The sequence below is a fragment of the Rhinopithecus roxellana genome, chromosome 3 (genome assembly GCF_007565055.1).
Source record: "Rhinopithecus roxellana isolate Shanxi Qingling chromosome 3, ASM756505v1, whole genome shotgun sequence".
In the NCBI taxonomy this organism is placed as follows: Eukaryota; Metazoa; Chordata; class Mammalia; order Primates; family Cercopithecidae; genus Rhinopithecus; species Rhinopithecus roxellana.
The window spans coordinates 61,609,570-61,630,204 of NC_044551.1; positions in this window are offsets into that span (position 1 = coordinate 61,609,570).

Consider the following 20,635-nt stretch of genomic DNA (forward strand, 5'->3'; position numbering starts at 1 on the left):
CCATTGCACTAACACAGCAGATAGAGTTTGGACTCGCTGAGTCATCACAGATGTCTAGAAGCCATGTCCTTGTTTTAATGACACACCTACAGAAACCACAAAACTGTTTGAAGCAGTATCAACTCAGTGAGAAAATGAACATGGGCCCAAGAAAAGATAAAGGAGAAGTACGGATTGGGAAGAAATAAAGGAAAAGGGTCAAAATATTGTGAGCAAGATTGCCTATCTTTCTTAAAAACTGAAGATTTAATTTCCTTTTACATTACGACTGCCTTTAATTTGCAGGATGTCACTCCCATTTTCTCAATGGTTTTCCTAATTATCATTCAGCTCATAAGATGCTTTCTCACCCATGCACAGAAACTCAGCCTCATTGTGTGGGGGAAGACACAGATCTGGCTGCTGATGTCATCAAGCAACACTCTTCAGACAACACTGCGAAGAAAGACTTACTATTGTTCAGATGTGCTAAGATTTCCCATTTTCTTCTGACTGCCTATCTCACAGGAAGACCAAGAATAGAGATTGTATATTGTGAAGTACTCTCAGCCCAGAAAAGAGAAAGTGAAATAGTAAGTGTAACAATGACATTGTCATAGGAGCAGGTTTGTGTATTATTCTTCCTGGTAACCTGCCTATTGCCACCAGCGGCTAGCTGAGATTGGGTAGACTGTGGCTCAACAATAAGTAAGCCTCAAGCTTCTGGTGCACATTGTTCACTACAGCTCACGCTAGCAGAGTAACATCTCTGAGGGGAATGCACCGACAACCCTGATTCATCCTCTTGACATCTATGGAAAGATAAATCTATCTTGACATCTATGGAAAAATAATGTTATTTTATGGGTGACTGGACTGGTATCACATTTGCTGAATAATTTCTTCCTCCATCATCATTATCATGACTAGCGTTGCTATCATGGACAACACATGTTTTTTAAGGATTGACTGTGCAGATAGAATTTTCATCCTCAAGGAGTTTATATTCTGGAGATCTGAATTATTTCCTAAAATATTTCCTTTATTAATAGACTAGATTGGGCAAAATTCTAGAAGGAAACAAATTATAAAGTATAGCAAAATCTATTTTCTGATAACAGAGTATTTGGCTGGGCCATTTTTTGTTCATATAATTACAAGTCCACAGATAACCAAAGAAACCAAATCTCCCCTTCAAGTCTTGTCAGCCTGACTTGAGGGGTGTGTCCTTTCCTGGGACTATCTAACTGCAGTCACATAAGGAATGTTCCTGGTAGAAGCCTACTTTCAGGAAACAGTCTCATGGTAGGGGAAGAATGAAGTTCCCAAGGTGATGGAGCTAGAAACAACCTACTACTATATCCAGACATCCAAGGGAAAGGCTGTCAAGGGCTAATTGAGATTGGTCTTTTCCTTTTCCTTCATGTTTATCCAGGGGAATTTCATTCTTCCCCACCCTGCACGGCACCCCCTGACCACAATTCCTTTTCTTTTTTCTTTCTTTCTTTCTTTCTTTTTCTTTTCTTTTTTAAATAATAGGCTTTATTTTTAGGAAAGTTTTAAGCTTACAGAAAAACTGAAAGGAGAAAGTAGATCATTACCATTACCCCTTCTTCCCACTACACATAGTTTGCCCTATTATTAATATCTTGCATTTGTGTGGTACACTTGTTATAGCTGATGAACCAATATCAATATGCTCTTATCAACTAAAGTTCATAGCTTATATTAGGGTTTATTCTTTGTGTCATACAGTTCTATAGGTTTGGACAAATGTCTAGTGTCAGTCTTTCGCCATGACAGTATCATACTGAATAGTTTTACTGCCTTAAAAATCCCCTGGACTCTACCTGTTCATCACACATATCCCTGGCAACCACTGATCTTTTTACCATCTCCATAAGTTTTACCTTTCTTAGAATGTCATAGTTGGAAGCAGATAGTATGTAGTATTTTCACACTGGCTTCTTTTGCTTAGCCATATGCATTTCAGTTGCCTCCATATCCTTTTGTGGCTTGAGAGCTCATTTGTTTTTATCACTGAATAACATTCCATTCATTGTGTGGATATACCAAGGATTGTTTATCTACTGACATATTAAAGGACAGCCCCATTTCTTTTCTACTTCTCTGTTCTTGGATTAATCCTCAGGACTCTCTTTTACTTCTACTTGGTACCTTTAATAGGCAACCATAAATTTCTCGCTTCTTTGTATTAGCATATTCAACTACTATTTCAACATAAAAATGGCAGGGTTTACAGAGTGTTTGGTTGGCAGCTTCAGTATTCAGGTGGTATAACTGTATTAATTGGCTCACCTGTTTACCTGGCAAGTGATACTTGAATACGTACCTGAAGTCAGTGGAATATATTTTTAAGATGTCATGCCTGCATTTACACAATACATTGGCTACTCAGGCTGAGAATGATTCTGTGGATATTCCAAGAAGTAGTAAAACTTTAACAACCTGAATTTAAAGTATCTTCAGGAATGGGGTGGAAGTTTTGTCACTATCCATGAAATAAAAACAGGATATGTAACAGCAACTTAAGAGGATATTGCCCAGCAACAGGCCAATGGTATTGGCCACATTTAGTTAGCACCAGGAAAGGTTGAATAGGGTCAGAGATGTCATATGTAGGCAATGTTGGAGATAGACATGCAATTTAACTTATTTATTGTTAAAATTTTTAAAAATGGTTTTCTTGGGGGCATGTTGTGAATATTATTTTCTTCCATAAACACCCTTCTCTCATCCACATGGTTCTTTTGTGGAGTGAGCTTCTTCAGGCATTTTTATGTGACCCTATTGCCCTGACTGCCATTGGATTGATCTAGAAGAGGACACAACTCAAAATGGGTCAATTAAATACAGAGGAAAGATTCAGTCTTTTGAGTGTGACTAGATTTAAAACAATTAAGCTTTCATGCTTTTGCAGGCCATATTTTATGCCCTGGGCATGAAACAAAATCTGTCTCTAGGATGAAAAACATAAATGCATATGGAAAATAATATGGTTTGGATATTTGTCCCCTCCAAATCTTACATTGACATGTGACCCCCATTGTTGGAGGTAGAGCTTGATGGGAGGTATTGGGTCATGAGGGCAGATCCCTCATGAAAGGCTTGGTGTCCTCCCAGTGATAATGAGTAGTAATGAGTTCACACGAGAGCTGAGTGTTTAAAGGAAACTGGCACTCCTCCTCTCTCTCTCTCTTGCTCGCTCTCACCATGCGACACACCTACTTCCCCTATACCTTCTGCCATGAGTGGAAGCTTTCTAAGGTCCTTGCCTAAAGCAGATGCTGGCACCATGTTTCTTGTACAGTCTGCAGGACCATGAGCCAAATAAACCTCTTTTCAAGTTACCCAGTCTCAGATATTCCTTTATAGCAACACAAAATGGACTAATACAGAAAATTGGTACTGAGGAGTGAGGAGCTGCTATAAAGATGCCTGAAACTGTGGAACTGGCTTTGGAACTGGGTAATGGGCAGAGGTTGGAGGAGTTTGGTAGGCTCAGAAGAAGACAGGAAGACAAGGGAAAGTTTGGAATTTCTTAGAAAAATTTTAAGTGGTTTTCACCAAAATGCTGATAGAAATATGGATGGTGAAGACCAAGTGGAGGAGGTATCAGATGGAAATGAGGAACGTATTGGGAACTAAAACAAAGGTCACCCTTGTTATGCCCTAGCAAAGAACTTGGCTGTGCTTTGTCCATGTCCTCGGGCTCTGTGGAGGGCTGAACTTATGAGTGATGATTTAGGATATCTGGTGGAAGAAATCTCTAAGCAAAAATGTATTCAGGAGGTGGTCTGGCTGCTTTTAACAATCTATGATCAGATGTGGGCAAAAGAATGATGTGAAGTTAGAACTTATAATTAAAAGGGAAGCAGAGGGTAAAAATTTGCAGCTCTCCCTGTGGTAGAGAAATAAAAACTGTTTTCAAGAGAATAATCCAAGTGGGTTGTGGGGAAAGCACAAAAGCAAGCCAAGTGCTAATATCTAAGTGTCTGGAAAAGGGCCTTGAACTCGTTTCAGAAATCTTTGAGGCAGCCTGTCTGATCACAGGCCCAGAGGCCTAGATGGAAAGAATGGTTTCTGGGGCCAGACGTGAGGTCCTGCTGCCCTGCCCAGCCTCTGGACACTGCTTTCCATATCCAGGCTGCTCCAGCTCCAACAACAGCTCAAAGGGCTGCAGGTACAGCTCAGGCTACTGCTCCAGAAGGCATAAGCCATAAGCTTTAGCAGTTTCCGCATGGTGTTAAGCCTGACAGGTGTACAGAATTCAAGAGTGAAGGAGGCTTGCAGTTTCCACCCAGATTTCAGAGGATGTATGGGAAAACCTGGATGCCTAGGCAGAAGGCTGCTTCAGGGAAGAAGCCCTCACAGAGAGCCTCTACTAGGGCAGTGCTGAGGGGAAATGTGAGGTTGGAGCCCCCACACAGAGTTCCCACTGGGGCACTGCCTAGTGGAGCTGTGGGAACAGTGTCACCACCCTCCAGCCCCCAGAATAGTAGAGCCACCTGCAGCTTGCAGCCTGAGACTGAAAAAGCTGCAGACACTCAACTCCAACCTGTGAGACCAGCCAAGAGTACTGCACCCTGCAAAGCCACAGGGGCAGAGCTGTGCAACGCTTTGGAGTCCCACCCCTTCCATGAGTATGCCCAGAATGTGGGACATAGGGTTAAGTATTATATTGGATCTTTAAGGTTTGGTGTCTGCCCTGCTGGGTTTCAGACTTGCGTGAGGCCTGTTGCTCCTCTCTTTTGGCCGATTTCTCCCTTTTGGACTAGGAATGTTTACCTAATGCATATACCACCATTATATTTGGAAGTAAATAGCTTGTTTTGGATTTTTACAGGGAAAGAAGTTACCTCGAGTCTTAAATGAAAATTTGGACTTTTGAGTTAATGTTGGAATGAGTTAAAATTTTGGAGGAGTCTTGGGAAGGGATGGCTGTAGTTTGCAATGTGAGAAGGACATGAGATTTGGGAGGCCAGGGGCAGAATGGTATGGTTTGGATATTTGTCCTCTCTAAATCTCAGGTTGAAATGTGACCCCCAATGTTGGAGGTGGGGCCTAGTGGGAGGTGTTGAGTCATGGGGGCAGATCTCTCATGAATTGCTTGGTGCCCCCCTGAGAGTAATGAGTGGTAATGAGCTTACACAAGAGCTGGTTGTTTAAAGAAGCCTAGCATCTTCTCCTCTCTCTTGCTCCTTCTTGCTATGTGACCCACCTGCTCCCTCTTTGCTTTCTGTCATGAATGGAAGCTTCATGAGGTCCTCACCTAAAGCAGATGCTGGTACCATGCTTCTTGTGCAGTCTACAGAATCATGAGCCATGTAAATCTTTTTCCTTTATAAGTTACCCAGTCTCTGATATTCTTTTATAGCAATGCAAAATGAATGAATACAGGGGAGAAGCATAGAGTCTTCTTCTCTTTTCTGGGTTCTGTTTCTAAGCATTTTTAAAAGTGAACATTATAGTTGTCTCCTCAACATTTATTCTTCCTTCTTTTGGGAACTGCCTTAGTTTTCACTCTGATATCTACAGCTAGCCAAGCAGCCCTTGGAAATGAGCAAATGACTACAGCCTAAATTTTTCATAATCCTATTCCCTGGGTGCAGATGTTGGTTCAGAGATAAATGTGGCTACTAGGTAGAGCCAATGAAACAGGGTGTATTACTCTATTCTCTATCCCAGAAATATCTGGGACTGGGTAATTTATTTTTAAAAAGTTTAATTGGCTTATTGTTGTACAAGCTGTACAAGCATGAGGCCAACACGCTCAGCTACTGGGAAGGTCTTCGGGAGGTTTTACTTGTGACGGAAGGTGAATCAGGAGTAGGCATGTCACACGGCAAAAGCAGGAGCAAGAGAGAGCAAGGGAAGAGGTGCCACACACTTTTAAATGATCAGATCTCATGGGAACTCACTATAATGAAGATATACCAAGAGGCATGGTGCTAAACCACTCATGAGGGACCACCCCCGTGATCCAGTCACCTCCTACCAGGTCCCATCTCTGACAGTGGGGATTATATTTCAATATGAGATATGGGTGGGGGCATACACCCAAACTATATTGCAGGGTAGGATTATTGTTGGGGGATTCAAGGAAAGAGACTTTTTTTGTCTTCTAGGGCAGCCTCGGGAAAGGATCCGCCACTCCAGATGGGGATGATGTATTGGGCTCAGTTTTGTTTTTTTGTTTGTTTGTTTTTGAGATGGAGTCTGACTCTGTTGCCCAGGCTGGAGTGCGGTGGCATGATTTCGGCTCACTGCAACCTCCGCCTCCCGAGTTGAAGTGATTCTCCTGCCTCAGCCTTCTGAGTAGCTGGGATTAAAGGTGCCTGCCACCACACCCTACTAATTTTTGTGTTTTTGGTAGAGACGGGGTTTCACCATGTTGGCCAGGATGATCTCGAACTCCTGACCTCAGGCGATCTGCCTGCCTTGGCCTCACAAAGTGTTGGGATTACAGGCATGAGCCACCACGCCCAGTCTGGGCTCAGTTTATGTGCCATCCCAGATCTATGCACTTGCCTTGCTCATAGTCCAATAAGGCCCCAACAACAGTCTTGCTGTACCCAAGATTGCGGATCCCAGTCACTGTTGCTGCCACTGCAATTGGCAGAGGTGGAGAAGTTGGCAGAGAGATTGCTGCACTTTTGTGCTGGCCTCTCTGCTCCTGTAGGGTGGCCCCGGCTTTCCCAAAACTTGCCTGGAGAAACCTGGGGATATAACCAGGAAGTCAGTAGGAATTAGCTTCCATTGGGATGACTGTAATTCGTGGAAAACCAGGGCCAGGAAGTTTCTAGTGGATAAATTCTTTTCCATTTCTGCACCCAAACAGATGGTCCTGGGATACAATAACTTGTGCACCCTTTCTGCAGGCCCCCTGTTTTATTTGCTGTCTCACCTTTTCTACCTCATTCTCCTTTCCCCTTATCCTGTGTCTTTGAATCACACTCCAGTCCCTAATAAAGTGTCAACACATCAGTTTTTGCCTCAGTCTCTGAGAACTCAGGCCAAGACAGACAAGGAGGCTTTAACCTCCCAAACCGTTGGTAACTCTCTTGTGACCATGGGAATATGGAACATAGCGTAAGGAGGAAGCAGGGATTGTGAAAGCCAAGTGGACAGCTGAAGGACACTTGATCACATCACTGACCTGTTCAATCAAAGCAACCTAGGAGCCCTTCCTACCTCTGGTCTTCCAGCCAGGAAGAAGTCCATTATACCTAGTTTACTGTGATTGGCCACTAAATACATTGTAATTGAGATCCTTCTCTAGGTCCACCTATGTTTGCACATTCTGGGAGACTCACCTTCCTCCCCCACCAATCCCTATCGTAGCCTTATAATAAATTCTCTTTTTGATCTTAAGTTAATATAAGTTGGTTTCTGGTACCTGCAATCAATCTAATCCTAACCAATACGTATACCTTCTCTCCTTTTTGGTACTAATGAAATGCCTTTAGAGCCCTTTGTTGGAATTCTTTCCTTTTCACCATTTAGAAAACCAAAATCATTTAAAATGTATGGAGTGTATCTATAGCCATGTATAAAACACAAGTATTCCTATTTTAACTTTAAAAACAAACACATACCCTGTTCTTTAACAATTCTCGAAGTTCTCTCAAATAAAAACTAAACAACAATGCCCCCAAATAAGAATAGTTTAAGGATTAATCTCTAGCAAGCCAGCTTTCCCCCAGATGATGGATTTGTTAGTTAATCATTCTGAAGCCAGGATTAGAGCACAGTCAACAGTTTAATAAACCATTCATTTCCTACAGCACTGAGTAGTTTTGTGGGCTTTTTGTCTTATGCCATAAACAGGACTATAAATTGTATTAGTAATTGTTTTTGAAAAGGATGTCAAGACTTCCGTTCTAAGATGCTGATTTGAGCCTGCATATTTAACTGTTCCCTTTCTTCCCAAGTTCCTATGGAAATGGCCAAAAACATATTTTAGAATATGGTTAAAAAATTATTCTGAAAAACAGTGAAGAGTGCTATCAATAGGCCAGTAACTGGAAGGAATTTGGCAAAACAGCATACATGGGAGCAGATAGATGGAAGAACCGACTATCCCAAGATTTAGCTAGAAGAGTGCAAGGAAAAGCCTACCCGAACTTGAGCAGGAGTGTCTAGCAGAATCTTGAGATCTCCTAGAACAGGCAGAAAGGCTGGAGGTAATATTTGGGGCTGCAAAGCAGGATGTTCCCTGAAGCAGTCTTCCCTTGGAAGCCACTCTGTTCCTCAGAGGAGGAGATTGAGGCCCAGGTAACTTCAAGTCACCACTGTAAATGTAGGAAATATTAAAATATAAAAATAAAACAGGAAAAAGAAGAAACGAACAAGGGCCTGTAGAGAACCTGGCCTTCTCCACTTGCATTCACTTCCTGTGGTCATTGTTGGAAACAAGAAAACACTTTCTGATCATTTGCCAGGGGTTGCTGAGCAATTTTCTTCAATCAGGAAGCAGTTCGAGCTTTGCTGATTATATGAAAAAGCCAAAACCATACTAAGACCTGCAGCTCTCAGGAACAGAGAGGGCCCTTTGGCCATCCAAAGGTTAAAGTAATAGGATCCCAGGAATTGATTGAAGTTTATTGATTTTCAATTGATGAAACATTGACAACTCCATCGGGTGGTGAAATTACACCTTTTAGCTCAGAGAATATTGTTTCTCATCCCAGATTCATTGTCGAGGTTGACAAGTAAATGGGTTTCTGGTAAACATTTATTCTGTTTTTCAATCTGGACACTAAATTGGGATGTAGCAATAATGTGAGGGTAATTATAGGAGTCTGAAGGACCTGAAGTCTTGAAAAAGTCTAAATGTTTTAGAAAGCAGACTGTTCCTTTTACGTTTTAATTGTCCTTATACTGTTCAAGAGGTAAATTCATACCAAAGGACTGGATTCAACTCAATTAAAAAAAAATATGTATGTGGGTTTTCTGTGAGGCAAGGTACGGTGCTTAAGTTCACTCTGGTAAAGTCATCTTTCTCATTATCTCCCTTATCCTCCTGTTTAAATACCTTTTCATTAATTCTATAAAATCCACCAGAGTTATCTGCTCCCAGGGGGCTAGCCTTTCTCACTTGAGTTGAAAACAGCTCTTCACAACAGATGATTAAGTTTTATTCCCCCATGCTGTTGGGGTGGGGGTGAGGAGGTAAGGAACTCTTCCTCTGAACTGATGTCTTAGCATCCCACGCTGTCTTCCGCCTTCATATTCATGAGCCACCCCTTCCCGTCTCTTCTCAAGAATGTTCTGTAGCGAAAGTCTAATTAGAATGTACCATACAAAGAAGAGTTAGCCTTCGACCTCTGAGGCTCAGTGTCCTTATCCGTAGAATGGGGTTAAGAATTCATCCCCAATGGGGTTATGTGAAAAACTAATAAGATAATGAATATCAAAACATGTGTTAAAGCTAGCGTACTGTAGAGGATTCAGAGACAAAATGAAATCACAAGAGACCTCAGACTGGGAATCTGGCAGCCCCATCTATGGTGTGACTCTAGGCAGATTACTTAACTGCTGTCTTTGTCGGCCACCCTATCTGTAAGTGGGGATATAAGAGTGCCCATCCATTTCATACAATCTGTGTGAAAATCAAGTGAGTTACTGTGTGTTAAGTTCTTGCTGTAAGCTAGTATAAAATAAAAGGCATTGTTGTCATTTCAGCATAATCTTGTCATACACAAGAGGTTTTCTATGTCCTCTACAAAATGATACTGTTTCATGTCAGCAATGGCCCATTTGGAGGGGGTTAGTATGTGGGAGGAAATGCAGGTCGGATACAGAATCCAGTCTCTGTATTCGGGAGGGATCTGAGTTTCACATGGAGGTGAGGGGAGAGCTCTCAGGTAAAGTAGGTGAAATTAAGGAAAAGGTATTTAAACCGAAGAATGGAACCAACTGAATGTGCACACAAGAGCAGCTCTAGGCGATGGAGAGGTGTATGCCATTTACTGCCCATTTTAGCATCTTCTTTTTTATCCTGAGCTCCTGTTGGTCCCAGGCCCTTATCTTGTGTCTTGAAAATTCTGGTGTCTACTATCATCTCCTATGCTGAGTTAACTACTGAGAGACTGTTACCATCTTAGAGCTACTAGTATAATTTCTTACCCTTTCAAAGAGGGATCTCTATCATCAGGTTTAGGCACAAGGATGGTCCAAGGGATTTTATGTGAGATGGAGGGCTCCTAGGATAGGATGATCTACAGGTGTTTGGGGCCAGATTAGGACAGCTGGAGGTACCAAATACTGATCTTACCCCTTCTCCCCCATATAATTCACAATAAACTTTATGCAAAACCATAACACACAAATACAAAGCTCATGTGTATGCTGAAACTGAAATAAATTCATTTTAGATTTCCTGATTTCAAAATTCTGGGTAAGTTCATCCAAACTGAATCAATCACAGTCTCTCTTTCTCTGGCCCTGCTTTCCAGTGCCATCTGCTGCTGTTGGGCATTTGAGCCCTGCCACCTTCACCTCCCTCTGCTGTGGTCACCAGCCACGTTGCCTCTCCCAGCTTTCTGAGAAGGCTCGTCAGGCCCTTGTCAGGCTCTGTCACCAGGGTCGTCCTACCTCCTTCCCCTCATCCAGAGCTTATGGCTCTCTGTGCCGCTGACTGTTCTTCACTTTGCAGATGAAGCCTAGCTCCTTGAATTCTCACCCCAGGGAATCGTGACCTCACTCACCAACATATTGTCCAGAGTGTGTTCTTCACTGGGGAAAATAACAACAGACTGGGTTTCTGCCTCTTTTGGAACTGTGCCGGGGCATCACCCTAGCATGGGGGGTGTAATCCCTGCACACCCAGATTCTCCGATAGTGACAGCAGAAAGAGCTGCGTGGTGGCGAACGATATAGGCATTAGAGACCAAAATACCTGGCGACTTCACCTTGCAGGGCCTTGGCCTCTTCCTATGAAAGTGAGCATGATGAGAGACAGGATGATGCAGTTATTCTCTTTAAAGAGTAACTGTAGTGATGTAGGTTGGCACAATGCCTGGCTCAGGGCAAGCATTTATAAGTGGCAGCCTTGACTTATAGCAAGATGGGTTCCTATGACTTTCAGAGGCAGACGCCACTCATCCAGTGCATGTACCCTAGAGATTCCTGTTTCCCTGTCAATGAACCCCCTGGAGAAACAAAGGTGGGACTGGGGACTGACAGGCACCCTCAGAAAGGGTGCCCCACACTTCAGTTTACCTACCCTTTCTACAATTTGTCACCAAGTTAGAACTCAATCAGAAGACATACCTGGCCTATAGCTTAGGAGGAAACAGCCCTGCCCTGCCCCAAGCTCCTAGAGACCACTTGGATTTCCAAGGCCAAATAACTGCAGAAAGGAGATAATGATGTCCTCAAGCCTTTCGAGCAAGATTTTCCAGCTGAATCCATCGTACATAAAGAATTGCCTGAAAGTGAGAAAGGCTAATTTGACTGTCTGGGAGAGTAGAAATAGCACCTCTGGCAGTTTTGGGTCTGTGGCTTTTGCTTAGCTATTTTTTTTAAAGGATGTTTTAAAACTCAGATAATATCCTTCAGCATTTATTTCTATGTACAGTAGTCCCCTGCTTATCCCAAGACCTCCAGTGAGCAGCTGCCTGAAACCATAGATAGCACTCAACCAAATATATGCCATGTTTTTTCCTACATATTTATACCTATGATAAAGTTTAATGTATAAATTAGGCACAGTAGGAGATTAACATCAATAATTCATAATAAAATAGAATAATTCTTAAAATATACTGTAATGAAAGTTACGTGAATGTAGTTTTCCTCTCCTGGTCAAAATATCTTATTGTACTCTACCATGGGTAACTGAAACCAAGGAGAGTGAAACCATGCATGAGGGGTTGGGGAGAGCTACTGTAATTGCCAAGTGTAAACTCCACAGTCAAGCGGCTGCTTAAGGAATCTGCATAAATGGATTCTAGAACATTGTGTATCCCATAGGGTCAGAATGCAAGAACTAGTCTGGTCCTTACTTCCTGATTCCTTGAGGACTTTACAACCATAACCCCAGTTAGGGCCTGCTTCAGGTCGAGTGACCTATGCAGTCACATAGGATCCAGTGCTTAGCATGTCCCCTTGCTTGTCTTAATGTTCTATTGTCACTTGCTTGATCTTCTGAATTTTGTTTTTTTTTTTGAGACAGAGTCCCGCTCTGTCTCCCAGGCTGGAGTGCAGGGTGGGATCTCAGCTCACTGCAATCTCTGCCTCCTGGGTTCAAGTGATTCACCTGCCTCAGCCTCCTGAGTAGCTGGGATTACAGGTGCACGCCACCATGCCAGACTAATTTTTGCATTTTTAGCAGATATAGGGTTTCACCATATTGGCCAGGTTGTTCTGGAACTCCTGACCTCAAATGATCCACCCGCCTCAGCCTCCCAGAGTGCTAGGATTACAAGTGTGAGCCACCGCATCTGGCTCCGAATAATTTCTGGACAAGGAACCCTGTGTTTTCATTTTTCACTAGGCCCTGCAAATTATGTAGCCAGTCCCGGCCCCAGTATCTGGCCTGGTGTCTATTGTATAGTAGATGTTTGTTATTGGAAGAACATTAATTATTAAGGTATAATATACTCTCAAACTCTTCATTAGTAGCACACTCAAGCCACGGTCTATAAAGCATTTCTAATTATCCTATGCGAGACAACCTGCACCGAAGGCAACATTAAGCCTAAAAATTACACTTAGAAACCCAATTTGATCCATTAAATACCAACAATCATCAGATTTCCCCCCAAATAGGAGCAATTTACAAATCTTCCTTTTTCCTGATAGTGACAACTTCTGCTATTGAACATCTCAGGGGAATAACAGGTCAGAAGTGTTGACTACAGACAGCTGTGAAGGCAATGTGCTAAGGTACTGAGGCAATGCTATTAAATCCTGAGAAACAGATATTCAGATCTCATTCAAATGAGGTTCTCAAGGGGAAGTGCCCTTTATATAACAATTGATTTTTTCTAAACTGAATTATCGGTTGCAGGATATTTACTCTGGTTTGTTATTTGGGGACTTGGGGACGCATCTGAACTACATTTAAGGAGAGAGAGCTGAAAAAGCAGGGCAGCAGGCAGAATGGTAATCAGGAGGTTGATGATAAAGTCATTAAAAGAAATAAAGCAGAATCCAGCTAAAAATACAACAGAAAAACCTGAGAAGTAAATTAGATTGGAGAAGATGTAATGAATTGAACCTCATCTTCCATTCAAAAGGATTCAATTAACAAAGACACTACTGGTGTATGTTAAATAAAATATTTTTGTTTGAAAACAAGGTGGTGATGGTGGACGGTGACTGTAATATTCTACAACAATGGATAAAAGTAAAAGATGTAATGTTCCTTCTAAGTGTGTTTTCTTGCATCTATCTACAGACCTTTATCATTGACACTTTCCAGTCTTCTCTCTCTCAGATCCAGGCAGCAACTGGAAGGTTTCAGAGAAAAGGAAGACAAAGGCTCACCAGCAACAGCAACGTAGGGACTGCAGCATAAATACAACCAGGAAGAGAGGAGCCAAATAGGAAAGGAAATGAAGGTCTAGATTGTAATAACTAATTCAAGAATTATTTTGTATTGAAGTGTGTCCTGTGCTCATGACACCTGTGCAAAGGACGGAAGGCAGGGGAATATGTGATTGTGCTACACCGGAAACATAAAGTCAGTAACTCCTGAAGCAGTCTTTTTCAGGATGGCTTTAACTCGGAGGCTGTTCCCTCCAGCCAAAACCCAAAGCACAGGATATAATTCCTCTCAGCTACAGCACGTGCACAACTAAAAGAAAAAAAAAAAAAAAAAACAAAAAAAAAAACAGAGATATTATCTACAGCAAAATACTACATTTTCTGGAGCTTGAATGATTGCAGATGGAATGACAGAGATCTCTGCAATTGGTGTTACAGTCTTAGAATAAGGAAACTCTGTGTGACCATTAAGAATAAAAATAGGATAGGAAAGAAGAAAGTCAGACAAGGAGAAGGGTAAAACAAAAGAAAGCAGGCCCGATGAGGGCTGAGACAGCTTTTGAAGTCCAGCTTGCTTGGAGTTTTCACCAATTCAGTGGGTGAAGGAAGAGTTTTAAGGGTTAACGTCAAAGCCACATTATTTTATTGGAGTTTGTTGGTGATACTTAGGTTAACAGTTGAACATACTGCATATGGTTGTCATTTCTGCATAGAAAACAACATAAAGCTTAATATTAGACATTCGTGTCCCAAAGTTCCTTCGGCCCCTCTCACCACAGGGAAATTCACACTGGCCGGCTTTGTCCCTGGGCCTCACCTGCTCCCACGTAGCCTGCTTCCCTACCTGCCCAAATGCACTCAACTCTTCTTGTGTTCATACCTCCTCCTACTCCTACTAGGGAGCTGCTAAGGCCCACCCCAAAATCCATTTGCTTTTTAAAGCAGTGGGATAGACCTCTTCTTTGTCCAAACGTCTTCTATCTAACTTATGCCCAGGAGCAAGGCCACAACTTCCAAAGTGAAACAAGCCCTTTAGGGTGTTTTGCTGAACAACCAGTGAAGCCTCACCCGAAAACTGTTGTCCTGGCCTAACAGTTCAAATACCAGGTGACTCTTTAAAATGATATGTTTCTACTTTACGAATTGCTGTATCAATGAATATTCTTCTAAAATAATATTTCTAAACGGTAGCATGTAATTCAATCCCATGGATGTGACACTTTTACAATGCAGTGCCCTACTGTTGGAGGTTTAAAATTAATTATTATTGTCAATATTTTCCTATTGTAAACAAGGCTAAGATATATTTGTATTTATATATTTTAATACTTGTGTGACTTATTTTCTTATAAATACACTGAAGTGAAATTATTATATAAAAATTACAAATTTAAGGCAAAATTCTGCAAATTTTTGTATGTATTTTTAATGACATGCAGAAAGCCTTGCAAATGTATAAAATGCCTTAGCTACTCTGGATAGTGTAGTTCTTATTTTTTCAGTGATTAAGTTAAAAATACATAGTATTAGAATTATTAGAGACTGTCATAAAAGTAAGCAAATTATCCGATAGTTTAATAGTCATAAATAATATCAACTGCTGAAAGTTGAAGTAAGAAACATTAAAACTCGACAAAAGAAATTTCCCTAAGCTTTCATCAATGAATCATTCCAAATTTATACCTTGCTGCTGATATCTGTGACTGAGCATTCAGCCTCAAGGTGACTTTGATTTGACTTTTTTTTTTTTATTGTTATACTTTAAGTTCTGGGATACATGTGCAGAACATGCAGGTTTGTTCCATAGGTATACATGTGCCATAGTGGTTTGCTTCACCCATCAACCTGTCATCTACATTAGGTATTTCTCCTAATGCTATGCCTCCCCCAGCCACTCACTCCCTGACAAGCCCTGGTGTATGATGTTCCCCTCCATGTGTCCACGTGTTCTCATTGTGATTTGGCACATTTTATAGGTCCAGGTACAATGGTCCAAAAACTAAAAAACAAAGGTACTGAAAGGGTTTTCATATCAAAAAAGCTCCAGTTGAGCTGATGGTCTCATTCATTTGCATCAAGGCATGAGGATTATTTTGAAGAACTGTGTGTTAACATTGACAATCTGTAATGACACATATATTTAAAAGGCATACCCACTACTCCCCTATACCCATGTTTTGTTCGAGTCAGGCTGGTCAGGTCGTGTTTACCAAATGTTTTGAGTTTTTTCAATTTCACAAAAAAAAATGTATGAATACTTTTCTTTAAAGGTGCTAAAATGTTACAGATAGGAGACTTTCACTTCCGGTTACGATAAAATAACAAGTATCACATTAACTCTACCTTGAAAATACATAAACCTAGATAAAATTTAAAACCACAAAGTGAAACTCTTTGAAGGAATCAGTAAGCAACCAAGGCAGCTAGGACTTCAAAGACCAAAGTCCTGGATAAAGAGGAAATGCATTGACATGATCAATGAGCTTCATTCACTGAAGCTTTATTTCCCTCCAGATATTTGCTGAAGAGCAAGTGCTATAACCCAAAGATTGCTACAGTCTTCACTTGCTGGAAAGGTAAAAATTTGGAATTCAGAGCTACCAAGGGCATATGTGCCAAGATCCCAGAGAAAAGGCATACGGAAGTGAGCCCAATATTTTCACTTGGTGTCCTTTTGAAACATTTACTGATTTTGAAGCTGATTCCTAGGTGCATCTTTAGGGCAAGAGCTGAGAAACCAAAGAGAAAGCAGCCTCTAAGAGACTAAAAAGCTAAGCAGAAGTTTTGAAAGTATCACAGTACAGGAGAGAGGAAAGCTTGTTCAGAGCTTGCTAAGGAGGAATGGTCCCAGTAAAAACCACACGTTTTCCATTATAGTCCTTAAAGAGCTTTGCCCAAGAGTAACACAAACTAAGTTAGCCAGGCTTCACAAAGCCTGAAAATGGGCCTTGACTGGATCAGTGTGATCTTTCTGGGATATCTCTGGCTGCCTGAAGAGAAAGGAATTCTTTCTGGAGGAAGATAGCATCATCCACATCATCCAGACTCCCTGCAATTTTTATATATATAATTTCCAGAATGTAGTAAAATAGACATACCAGTGAAAAAAATCATAAGATATGCCAAAAAGGAACAAGACACTGAAATAAAATACACAGTAGACACAGACTCTCTGGTGATACAGCTCTTGAAGTTATCAGACACAGACATTAACATATCTATAATACCATCAAAAATATTGATGAAAAGAGAACTAGAATTTACAAAGAAAATCACTGCTGTGCATATTGTAATAAGACTATAAGGGATAGGGAGAAATAGAGACAGGGAAAAATAGATAGACATACACAGACCCTCTGAGAGAGAGAGAGAGAGAGAGAGAGAGAGAGAGAGAAAGAGAGAGAGATTCTTTAAAGCAGCAGGAGGAAGAAAAGGAAATAGATGTATCATCTTCAGAGGAATGACGAAAAGACTCACAATGTAAACTAGGCTATAATGATATGAACTTTTTAAAGGATTAAAAGGAAATAACTGCTAGTCTCAAATTCTATACCCAGCAAAAATATTCTTCAAAAATTAAGATGATATAAAGAGTTAAGAAAAAAACCTACACTAGAGGATTAATCACTAGCATACCTACATTAAAAGATATACAAAAGGGAATTCTACAGGCAGAAGAAAATGATTCCAAATGAAATAACTGTAATGAGGAATTCTTCATTACAATGAAGAGCACTCTAAAAGGTAAAAACGTAGGTTAAATCTGAATGAATTTTGACTGTTAAAAGCAAATATAATAATCATGTCTTGTGTGATTTAAATTCTGTAGAATTAAAATACATGGCCAAAAGTAGCACAAAAGGCACGAAAAAGGAGTTTTGTGTGTTGAAAGGGCTTTACATTGTCCTGAAAGCAGTAAAAGTACTAAGTCATATTACCTTAAGGTAATTCAAGAAATCATGTTGTAATCTCTAGGCTAATAACTAAAAAGAAGTTAAAAGAATGTATAACAACAAAATAACAAAGGACAAAAATGAAATAATAAAAATGATTAATTCAAAAGGGACAATAATGTAGATTAATAACATGCTAGAACAGATAGAAAACAAAAAGATGGTCAATTTTGACAATTGTATTAATAATTTTATGTAGTTAAATGACTAAATATTCTAATTAATTGACAAAGACTGTGGATAAAAATACAATTAAATTTTGCTGATAAAAGACACACTTTATTTATAAGGAAAGAGAAAAACTGAAAGGAATTAAAGGAGTAAAGATAAACCAATTACTATCAAATAAATTGGTAGCTATAATTATATCAGATACTGTAGATTTTAAAGGAAAAAAATGAGATAAAGGCATACATTTGTATGCATTTAATAACATGTTATTATATATTCACATATAATACATGTGAAAATGATAGAAATAAAAATAGAAACAAATTCTAAACTCTCAAAATAAAATATATAACTAGTAATTTAAAATATCAGTGAAGATAAAAATTTTAAAAATGAGATGATACATTTAACCTAATTGACATATAAAGAATCTTGCACCTAATAATTGCAGAATAAGCACCCTCTTCAAGTAAATGTATTTACTAAAATTGACTCTATCCTGGACCATAGTAAAAGTCTCAACAAATTTCAAAGAACTGAAGAAAATACAAATTATATTCTCTGATTTTAGGAGAAATTAAGCTGGAAATCTGTCATACAGATACAGAAATCACTAAAAAAAAAATCTAATGTTTGGAAATTAAGCAATAAACTTCTACATATTGCATTGATCTAAATAAGAAATCACAATGGAAATTAGAACGTGTTTTTAATCAAATGATAATGAGATTGTACTTCATATCAAAACTTCTGGGTTATAGCTAGTTTTAGCTAACTTTTGCTATATAACAAACCATCCCCAGCTTTAATGGCTTAAAGACAACCATTTTACTTATATCAAGATTCTGTGAGTCAGCTGGGTGATTCTTCTGTTCTGGCTTGGCTGATCTCTTCCGGGCTCTCCTGTGTCTGGGGTCAGCTGAAGAGTGGACTGGAAGCTGGAAAACCTAGGATGGTCTTACTCACATATCTTGGAGTTGGCTGACTTTCAGCTAGGGTGTCTCAGTGCTTCTCCACTGGACTCCAGCAAGCTAGCTTGCTCTCTTCCACATGGTGTTTTCAAGTTTCCAAGCACAAACTGAGAAAACAGACTCCAATGTTTAAAAGTTTTCCAAGGTTCTGTTTGCTTTGTATTTACTAATATCACATGGCCAAACCTAGACTCAAGGGCAGACACCTCTACATGAAGGAAACGGAAAAGTTCTATTACAATAAGGAATGCAGACAAAGATAGGAAAAATCTGCAGCTATTTGCAAACTGCTACACAGTTAATATTGTGCTCAGAGGGAATCTTATATCCTTAAATACATATATTAGAAAAGAAGAAAGATCTGAGTGTTTATTTCAAGAAGCTAGAAATGAAATAGCAAATTAACCCCAAATAGAAAAAAGGCAATAATGAAGCATAGAAATTATTGATACAGAAAATAAATATACAATAGAAAAATTCAAAAAGTCAAAAGTTTATTCTTTAAAAATATTGGTAAAATTGATCAACTTTTGTTTAGCAAGACTAAGAAAAATTAGAAAGAAAACACAAGTTTTCAATAAAAAAGATGAAATAGGAATCATTACTACCAAACATGAGAGTATTTATGAACATGTTTATATTCCAGTACATCTGAAAGTTTTGATACAATGAAAAAATTCATTGAAAAATACAATGCATCAAAGCTGACAACAGAAGAAATAGAAAATTTTTTATTTATTACAGCAATGGTATTTGTTGTTGTTGTTGTTTTGAGACAGTGTTGCTCTGTTGTTCAGGCTGGAGTGCAGTGGCATGATCTTGGCTCACTGCAACCTCCGCCTCCTGGGTTCAAGTGATTCTCCTGCCTTAGCCAGCCAAGTAGCTGGGATTACAGGTGTGCACCACCGCACCTGGCTAATTTTTGTATTTTTAGTAAAGATGGGGCTTCGCCATGTTGGCCAGGCTGGTCTCAAGCTCCTGACTCAGGAGATCCGCCTGCCTTGGCCTCCCAAAGTGCTGAGATTACAAAAGCAATGGTATTTGTAATAAAAAAATTTTTCACAAAGAAAGCTAGACCCACATGGCTTCACCAGTAAATTCTTCCAAATAGGTAAGGAATAATACCAATCTTACGCAATCATTCCTAAAGAATATAAAAAGAGGTAACACTTCCAAACTAGTTTTACAAGGCCACCAAACCCTCATGCCAAACATTCAGGAGGACACTGAATTTATGGCTAATATCTCTTATGAACACAAAATAAAAATCCTAAATAAAATATCAGCAAATTAAATCCATAAGCCAATTGGGCTTGTTTCAGGAAGGTAAGTTTGGAAAAACTAGAAAATCAATCAGTAAAATTAACCATGTTAATGGAATAAAGGAGGAAAATTATGTGACTATAATCTTGCTATACACTAAAAAGAATTTAATAAAACTTAATCCTCAGTCATAATTTAAAAATACTTTTGATAAACTAAGAATAGAAGGCACTTCTTAAATTCATAAAGGATATCTTTTTAAAAACCTACATAATAATGAATACAAAATTACAGCTACATAGAAAGAATGAGTTCTGTTGTTCTGCTGCACTATAGGGTGAATATGGTTAACGGTAATTTACTATATATTCTCAAAAAACTAGAAGACAGAATTTTTTTCTTTTTCTTTTTCTTTTTTTTTTCTTTTTTTGGTGGCAGAGACAGTGTCTCCCTATGTTGCTCAGGCTGGTCTCAAACTTCTGGGCTCAAGTAATCTCCCACCTTAGCCTCCCAAAATGTTGGGATTACAGGCATGAGTCACCATGCCTGGCTTAAATTAACTTTTAGGTTCAATAAATCCCAATAAAAATCCCAGCAGACTGTTTTTTTTTATGTGGAAATTGACGCATGGATTCTAAAATTTAAATGGAAATGAAAGGACTAAAAAGAACAAAAGACAAACTTGAAAAAGAGGAAGTCGGAGGACTTAAGTTACCAAATATCAAGGTATTACAAAGCTACAGTTATTTAAAAAGTAAAAGCAACAGCATGGTATTGGTG